Source organism: Desmodus rotundus, chromosome 6 (genome assembly GCF_022682495.2).
Source record: "Desmodus rotundus isolate HL8 chromosome 6, HLdesRot8A.1, whole genome shotgun sequence".
NCBI lineage: Eukaryota > Metazoa > Chordata > Mammalia > Chiroptera > Phyllostomidae > Desmodus > Desmodus rotundus.
Window position 1 is genome coordinate 97,484,017 of NC_071392.1, and position 7,576 is coordinate 97,491,592.

General features: G+C 56.8%; 1 pseudogene; it reads left to right on the top strand.

The window, feature by feature from the left end:
- Positions 1–7,013: 7,013 nt before the first annotated feature.
- LOC112304282 (small nucleolar RNA U3) lies at positions 7,014–7,157 on the top strand (annotated as a pseudogene).
- Positions 7,158–7,576: the final 419 nt, after the last annotated feature.

Consider the following 7,576-nt stretch of genomic DNA (forward strand, 5'->3'; position numbering starts at 1 on the left):
TGCCCAGGGCTGTTGGGGAAACTGGCATCACTGGCAGTAGAGCTAACCATGCCAAGAAGTGTCACCACCAGAGCGTCTTCCCCATCCCCCAGGACCAGGTGTGTGCAGCAGGCCTGGGGACAGCGCTCGCCCTCTTTTAAAGAATCTCTGACCCTCTGCGGATTGCATTGCGGTCTTGGCAAGTCACTCTAAATGCCCAGCATGAACCCATTCCTTTGACAGAGACAACGCGTCCCCTGTGCAGACGTTCTAGAGTTGGGGAGACGACAGTGAACTGAACGCACAGCAACCCCGCTCCCTTGGAGTGCTCGACCGGTGAATGAAATTGTACAAATGAAACAACCACGCATATCCTGTGGATGGTGCTGGTCTCCTGCAGGAAATGGAGGGGCATGAGGGGTGCAGGAAACACCACGGTGGGGTGGGGCTCCTGTTCTTGGCAGGGTGGTCAGGAAAGACCCCTCTGAAGAGATGGCATTCTAAGGAAACAGAGTGAGCCGTGTTTATATTGTGGGGAAGACAATTTCAGGCAGACGGAACAAGTGCAAAGGCCCTGTGGCAGGTTGGAGGGACATCAAGTGTGGCTGGAGCCACAGGGCAAGGGGAGCAAGGGGACCCTGTAGGCTCCTGGAGGCCCTGGCAAGGACGGTAGCTTTTACTCAGCCCAACAGGACCCTGACAGGGGTTGGGGCACAACATTCTTCATGGTGCGCTTCTGGCCTGTTCCCTGCGACCGTGGGTCTCCAGAGAGACGTAGCTACCCTCCCACAAAACTCCCAGTCTGCTGGAGGGAATGCATCACAGGTTCTACAATGACGGTTAATGCTCCTCATCCAGGAAGAAGAAAATCTCAGAAGCAGCCCGCAAAGCCCACAGTGTGATTTTAAAGACGTTCCAGTTACGGTCTCCTTAACAAGGAACAGTCAAGTCCAAGGCTGTGCTTTGTTCTCTGGTGCCTACAAATAACTTTCCCTGGCTGCCCGCAGCCTGCAGCCAAGTCGGCTCTGAGAGCCCTTTTGTTCGCCTTGGAGCAGGCGGGTGACAATGTGGCATACCCACACAAGGCTTGGCAGCATCTCCTGGGCTCGGCAAGCACCAGCAGCTGGCTGGCCAGAGGTGTGCAGGAGGGGGAGCACTGGGGGCCCCTCTGCCACCCGTCTGCCCGCCCCGGGGGTGTCGAGCGAGGAGCAGCAGGGAGGAATATCCTCAGAGAGAGCTGCGGGGACACACGGCTCTTCCAGAACAGGGCCGCCGGTCCCAGCCAGGACAAAAATGGTGGCTTTCCTCCCATATTTTCACCCACCTGGCTGTCAGGCCCCAAAGGGATGGCAGCAAAGAAAGGGGTCTCCATGGACCTCCGGGACAGAGAGGCAGGCTATGGGCCATAGCTGGAGAGGGGCTGCGTGATCTGTGGGGGGAGACGGCCCCCCGATGACTTCAACTGCTAAGGGAATCTCCGTGTCGTCACTGGCAACGACTAGAGCCATCGTCACTGACTCCAACCATCCCAGACCACCAGAAACAGCCTTCTCATCGTTTAGGTGGGGAAACCAAGGCTCAGGTGGGCGAAGGGTCTTGCCCATTGGGGAGCAGAGGCGAGCCAGAGCTCACTGACAACACCTGGCCCACAGGCCAGGTTCACATATGGAAAGGAGCTGACTGGAGTGCGCAGCAGCTCCCCAGGTCTCTGTCACTCTGCCCTTGACTTGAGCAGCCCGTAGGCTCAGCCCTAAGCTCCGTCCCCTCCCCTTCAGTGGGCCATCGCCCCACCCCTGGCCCACAGCAGGAGAGGAAAGGACAGGAATAGGGGGTGGGCCCCAGTGTCCCCATCTTATAAAAGCAGACCGATAGAGGCCCCCAGCACGGGGGAGGGCAGGAAACCCGAGTGAGGTGCTGGCCCACCCGCCGTCATTGAGGCTCTCCCACAGCAGGGGGGAGGAGGCTCAGAGGGGCATATCTGTGACCTGATGATCATCCTCTCCCAGCACCCCTCCGGGACAGAATGCGCCGTGGGCACATGGCTCTTTGAGTCTGTCCCTTAGAGACACGGTTGGGACGAGGCCCTCCTCTTGGGTGTTGTCCCTGAGTGGGGGAGGGGAGACTGCTTGTTCTCAGAAGTCCCCCTACACCATATTTGGTGTTTTATAAACTAGGAGCATAAATTTCTTGGGGGAGCTTTTGAAACTAAAGCCACATCTAAAGAAGCCTTGAATACACAGGGACGAGAGATTGTGGGACTCAGGAGTCGGGTGGGGGTTCATTCTGTCGCCCATAACCCTCAGCCGGTCGGGTCAGAGGGCAGGCTGTGGCTCAGCAGGTCCAGGGGCCCATGCTTCTGCACCGCTAACCAGCTTCGCAGTGATGAAGCCCTATCTGGGGCCATGGCTTTCGGAGTGAGGCTCCAGGGTCAGGGGAAACCCAAAAAGTGTAGTCATCACCAGCCTGGATGTGGGAGGCAGGCGGACTTGGGCTGAAACCCCAGCTTCATCACTTAGGAGCTGTGTGGCCTGGGGCACGCTGCCTTGCCTCTCTGGGTGCTCGCTGGCAAAGTGGGGGTGCGTCTCCTATTCCGTTTTGGCGAGGATTCAAGGTGCAGAGTGACTGCAGTGAAAGTCGCCATATTATGACTGCTGTCCCTTTGTGATGACCGTAGAATGGCTTTGAGAACTGCAGACGTTCTGTGGAAACTGGGCTGGGGAGTCGGGTGGTCGCAGGTTCAAATCCCAGGTAAAACAAAGCACGAGTGCTCAGCGTTTCCAGGGAGCCCCGGCTGGCCTGTGACGTGCAGTCGCTGGGGCGATGGCATTAACGCCATCTCGTGTTTTCGCCCGACATGCTGGGGCGCCAACTGCTGTCTCCCCGGCCGCCTGCGCACACAGGGCCCCTCCCCCGAGGTTTAGATCGGCAATTCCGGGCCCCTGGCGGAGAGGCGTGTTTGTTTAGTGTTACCGTCTCGGGTCGCTTCCCTTCAAAGGCAACCTCAACATAAGCAACGGTAAACCTACCCACGTCCTGTCCGCACACGAAGTGGGGGGCCTCCCCCCTTCCTGGCGGGTGACACAGGGAGCTGCACGGGCTGGCTTCAGCCCGGGGTTGTTCTCCCCGGTGAGTCACTGTGGCTGCATGGCACTGCCCCCGCAGCCAGGGGAGCGGCCGTAGGACGGGGCCATCTGGTCTGGCCTCACACCTGAACTCTCTCGGCCCCGGGTCCTGCCCCTGCTCACTGGCCCCTGCACTGGGCCGCCTGGGCCTCTAGTCGGTTGGGGGCAGCTCACTCGGGTCAACACTTGTTTCCTTCTCTTCTTGGGATCCTCTCACGGGCCCAAGCCAGGGCCACTCCACTGGGAGCAATGCGGTCCCCCCAGGGGACATCGGGCAATGTCTGGGGACATTGTTGGTTGTGACAAGTGGGGCACAGGGTATGGTACTGGCATCCTGTGGGTAGAGGCCAGGGATGCTGCTCAACTTCCTGCAGCGCCCCTCCCCTCGAAACACGTTATAAAATGGTGACCTCTGAGTCATCGAATGTACCAGTCACTCCGTGTTCACCGGACATGAGAAGCTCAAGCTCAGAGACAGCAAGCCACCCCCCCCCCCCGCCACCCCCAGGACACACAGCGGGTGAGTGGCAAAGCCCCCACCCACCCTGATGCACTCTGTCCAGTTCTGCACCCTCCACTCTTCCAGGCTTAACTCCCTGTCTGCGCGTGAGGACCCTCCATTCTCCCACTGATGCTCTGAGGGTCCCTGGCGGGCACTGTACATGAGTATAACACTACTGGGTGGTTCCAGCGTGCAACCGCATTTGGGAACTGCTGCAGACTCACCACCATTTCTAAAGCCAGGCTGACCCGCAGAACCCCCGGGGGAGCATCCAGAGTGGGAGACACCAGCCCGGCGGTGGAGCAGTGGTGGCTCTCCTCTCTGTGTGTCCCTCACCTAGTCTCGACCCCTCCTTGATGAATCAGGGTGCTTCACCTTAGGGACCCCCCTCCAGCGCAGGCCAGGCCACGCGGAGACACGGGGACGAGAAACCAGAAACCACCCGAGCCCGGAGCAAGGGCAGGGCTGTCCTCTGGGAGGCTCCCCGCAGCCCAAGACGGCCTGAGCTTCCTGCCCGCGGCACCTTGGCTCTCAAGCTGGAGAGGCTGATGGTTCTCGAAGGTTCTGAGCAACCTCCTCTGACTTCTGCCAGATCCTGGGCCTGGCCAAGCGTGAGGGGCCTTCCTCCCACCCAATCCTACCCCACGGGATGGTCAGGGAAGGCCTTGGGAAGGCAGCTTTGAGGAAGGTCGCATAGGAGATGCGGAGAGACACTTGCTTGGCAGCAGTACTGACAGATCTCGCCACCAGGTGGCACAAGTGAAGTGCTGCGTTTTCCTTTGTTTTTCTTCCCATCTTGAGGAAAATGCTGCCGTTTGTTTAATCCCGGCAGCGCAGAACACAGAAATGTGTGTGGAGTGTCTTCCATGGCCAAAGGAGACGATTTCGGGTACTAGTTTTTGAAGCAATCCTTTGTGTTTCTAAAGTTTACCTGGCGCCCGGCTCTGCGGGTGGGTGGCAGCCCCGAGACCCCACACCTCCGCGGCCTGGCGAGCAGTAAATGCTCAAATACGTTGTCCAGGGAATAAGTGAACAAAGCCGGGAAGGAACCCAAAGGTCCCTCTCTCTCTTCCCTGGAACCATCCACTCGGGTGCCTGTTCCACCCCTGGCTTCCAGGGCCAAACTCGGGGCAGGGGAAAGGTGGCGGGCGCTCCCCCACCTGTCCTGCCAGGTGCTCCACACCTGCAAAGAGAAGCTGCTTGAAGAAATCAGAGTGAAAGGGCAGCCCCGGGGAGCATCTGCCTTGGCTTAGGTTCTTTTTCCCAGGAGGCCACCACACTTTCTTGGTGACGTGGGGGCATGTCCTCATTCTGACTGCCCCTCACCCCACCAAGGAGCTCGGGGCCAGATCCCACCTGAGAGCTGACTTATCTTCGCAGGTGTGTGATGGCTGACCCTCGAACAGCATGGGTTTGGACCATGGGTGTCCACTTATACTTGGATGTTTTTCAATAAATATAGTAAATTTATTTTCTCTTCCTTATGATTTTCTTAATAACTTTATTTTCTCTAGCTCACCTGACTATAAGAACACAGTGTATGATACACATAACATACAAAATGTGTGTTAATTGACTGTATGTTATCGGCAAGACTTCTGGTCAATAGTAGGCTATCAACAGTTGTGTTTTGGGGGAGTCAAAGTTACATGTGGCTCTTCGACTGTGCAGGGGAAGGGGGTCGGCACCCCTACCTCCTGTATTGTTCTGGGGCCAAGTGTATGTAACATCTGACACACCTCTCAGACCTGACACATCCCACATGGAACTTTCACTCTGGCTCTGCTTGATCCACACCAAATCCATGTCCATTCCATGAGCAAACCCCATCAGCTCTACCTCCAAAACAGACCCAGGAAAAGGGGGACCCCAGGAAATTCTCTGGCCTTGTCTTCCCCATGATCAGCGCCACGCCAGCCTCCAGCACAGTCAGACCCGCTCTTGCCTCAGGGCCTTTGCACTTACTGCTTCCTTGTTTCCTCTGCCTGGGACGTTCTTCCCCCAGATCTCTGTGATTCCCTTCTTCCCCTCCTGAAGCCGTCAACAGTCCTCGAAGTCACCTTCCCAGAGAGGACTTCCTCGACTCTCCTATTTAAAAATAAAACCCTGCCCACCTCTGCCCCCTGCATCTCTCTTCCCTTCTGCCACAGCACCTGTATTAAACGGTTGGGGCCACCCCACTAGAACATCACTTTCCAGGGGCAAGATTTTGTCTGCTCTTTCCCCTGCTGTATCCTTGGTACCTGAAACTGTTCTAGGTGCACGATACAGGCCGAGTGCATCGTTTTGAAGGAAGAATGCATTCTGGATCTCGATCGACGCCCTCAGGCACATCACGGCCCCGCTCCCTCACCATCCTTCCCGTCATCTCTCTGCAGGCTCACTGAGTACAGTGGTACACTGGAGAGAAATGAGTGATCCCCACTCTCAAAGAACTGGCATTCTATTTGGGCAGAAGCCATCTAGGTTAGAATTGCGGGACTGGCCAGTCAGACACCGCCTATTTTTATACGGCCCAGGAACTAAGATGGATTTCTACATTTTTAATGTTGAAAAAAAATGACATATGTCTTTCACAGAGAACAATTGCTCATTTTGGCCTCTTAGGCAGCAAAGCCTAAAATATTTGGTGTCTGGCCCTTTTTCCCTTGTAGGAAAAGCCTGCAGACCTGGGGTTGGATAAGCAGGAAGGTGGCGCCAGGGCACCTGTGAGACAGGTGTGACGAACTACCCAAAACGAGGTGTCCTGTGCCTCCTCATGCAGAGGGGGCGGGTCCGGCGACGGCCCCATGCCGCTCTCTAACCGGTTCTAACCTAAAAGGGGTCAGGTGGCTGGGTTCATGGCTTTACGAGTCAGGCAGAGCGTGGACAAGGAACACTGGCCACTCCAAGTGCCTGGTCAATGCGCAAACCCACACTCTGGACACGGCGTCCACGTGGCTCCCAGGTCGGGCTGGGCAGGAGGGTGACCTGGGACTTACTGATGATGCAGACTGCAGGCCCGCTCGGCCCTCCTGCACCTCTGAGCTTGGGGCACAGGAATCTGAATTCCCTCCATTCACCGGACGTGTGAGCACCGCTAGGGACGAGAGGGCCGCTGGAGAGCCTCAGCAAACCGTTTGTCCAGGTGCCGGCCCGGGACGCAGCCCCGATGCACAGACACACAATCCACACCAGGGAGACCCTGCCTCCAATCCCACCTCTGCCTGTGAGTGGGTCACACACTCTCCATGCCTCCGCTTTCTCGTTTGAACCACGAGGAGACCTGCTGCCCCCTGACCCTGCCCTGCCGCAGGCATGAGGCGGTCTTGCACCTGAGCTTCTCAGAAGGGAAGTCGGGATGCACAGGGCCTGACAGGGGGAGGGGTGCTCAAAGACTTGATTATCTTCATCTAGAATGTTCTAATAACAAGACTATACTTTCAGGGATCATTTCTATAGTTTGTTACTAGAATGTTGTAATGTTTTCAAAACGAGATTAGTCACAAAATGAATGATGATTATAAAACGATAATCTCGTGCCCTTCCTGTACCCCAGAAAATGTCAGACTTGAAGCAAGGAGGTCTTTCCGTCCACCCTGGGAGTCCAGCTCTGAACCGTGGAGGGAGGGCAGGAGGTGGGACCTTCCGGTCACCCCGACACTGAGTCCAGCCAGAGCAGCGGCGGCCTGTTATTAGACACAATTTATCATTAACCCTAACTCTGCCGTTTAATTTCCTATCTGTCTCATTACACCACCGAAGCACTTGGCAACACTTCTCTGTAAGACTCGCTCATAAACACCCGTTTTACGGCCGCGCTTACAGCACTTGGACAGTAAACGCGGCCGCTCAGGCGCTGCGTCTCCCTGGAGCGCCTTGATGTGCAGCCAGCCCCTCAGTTCCCGAACCAATTTTATGGAACACTTTACCGCCCATTTCCCCTCCTGGCAGCTCCCCAGCCGAAGCCAGGACCCCCTCAACTGGTATAACT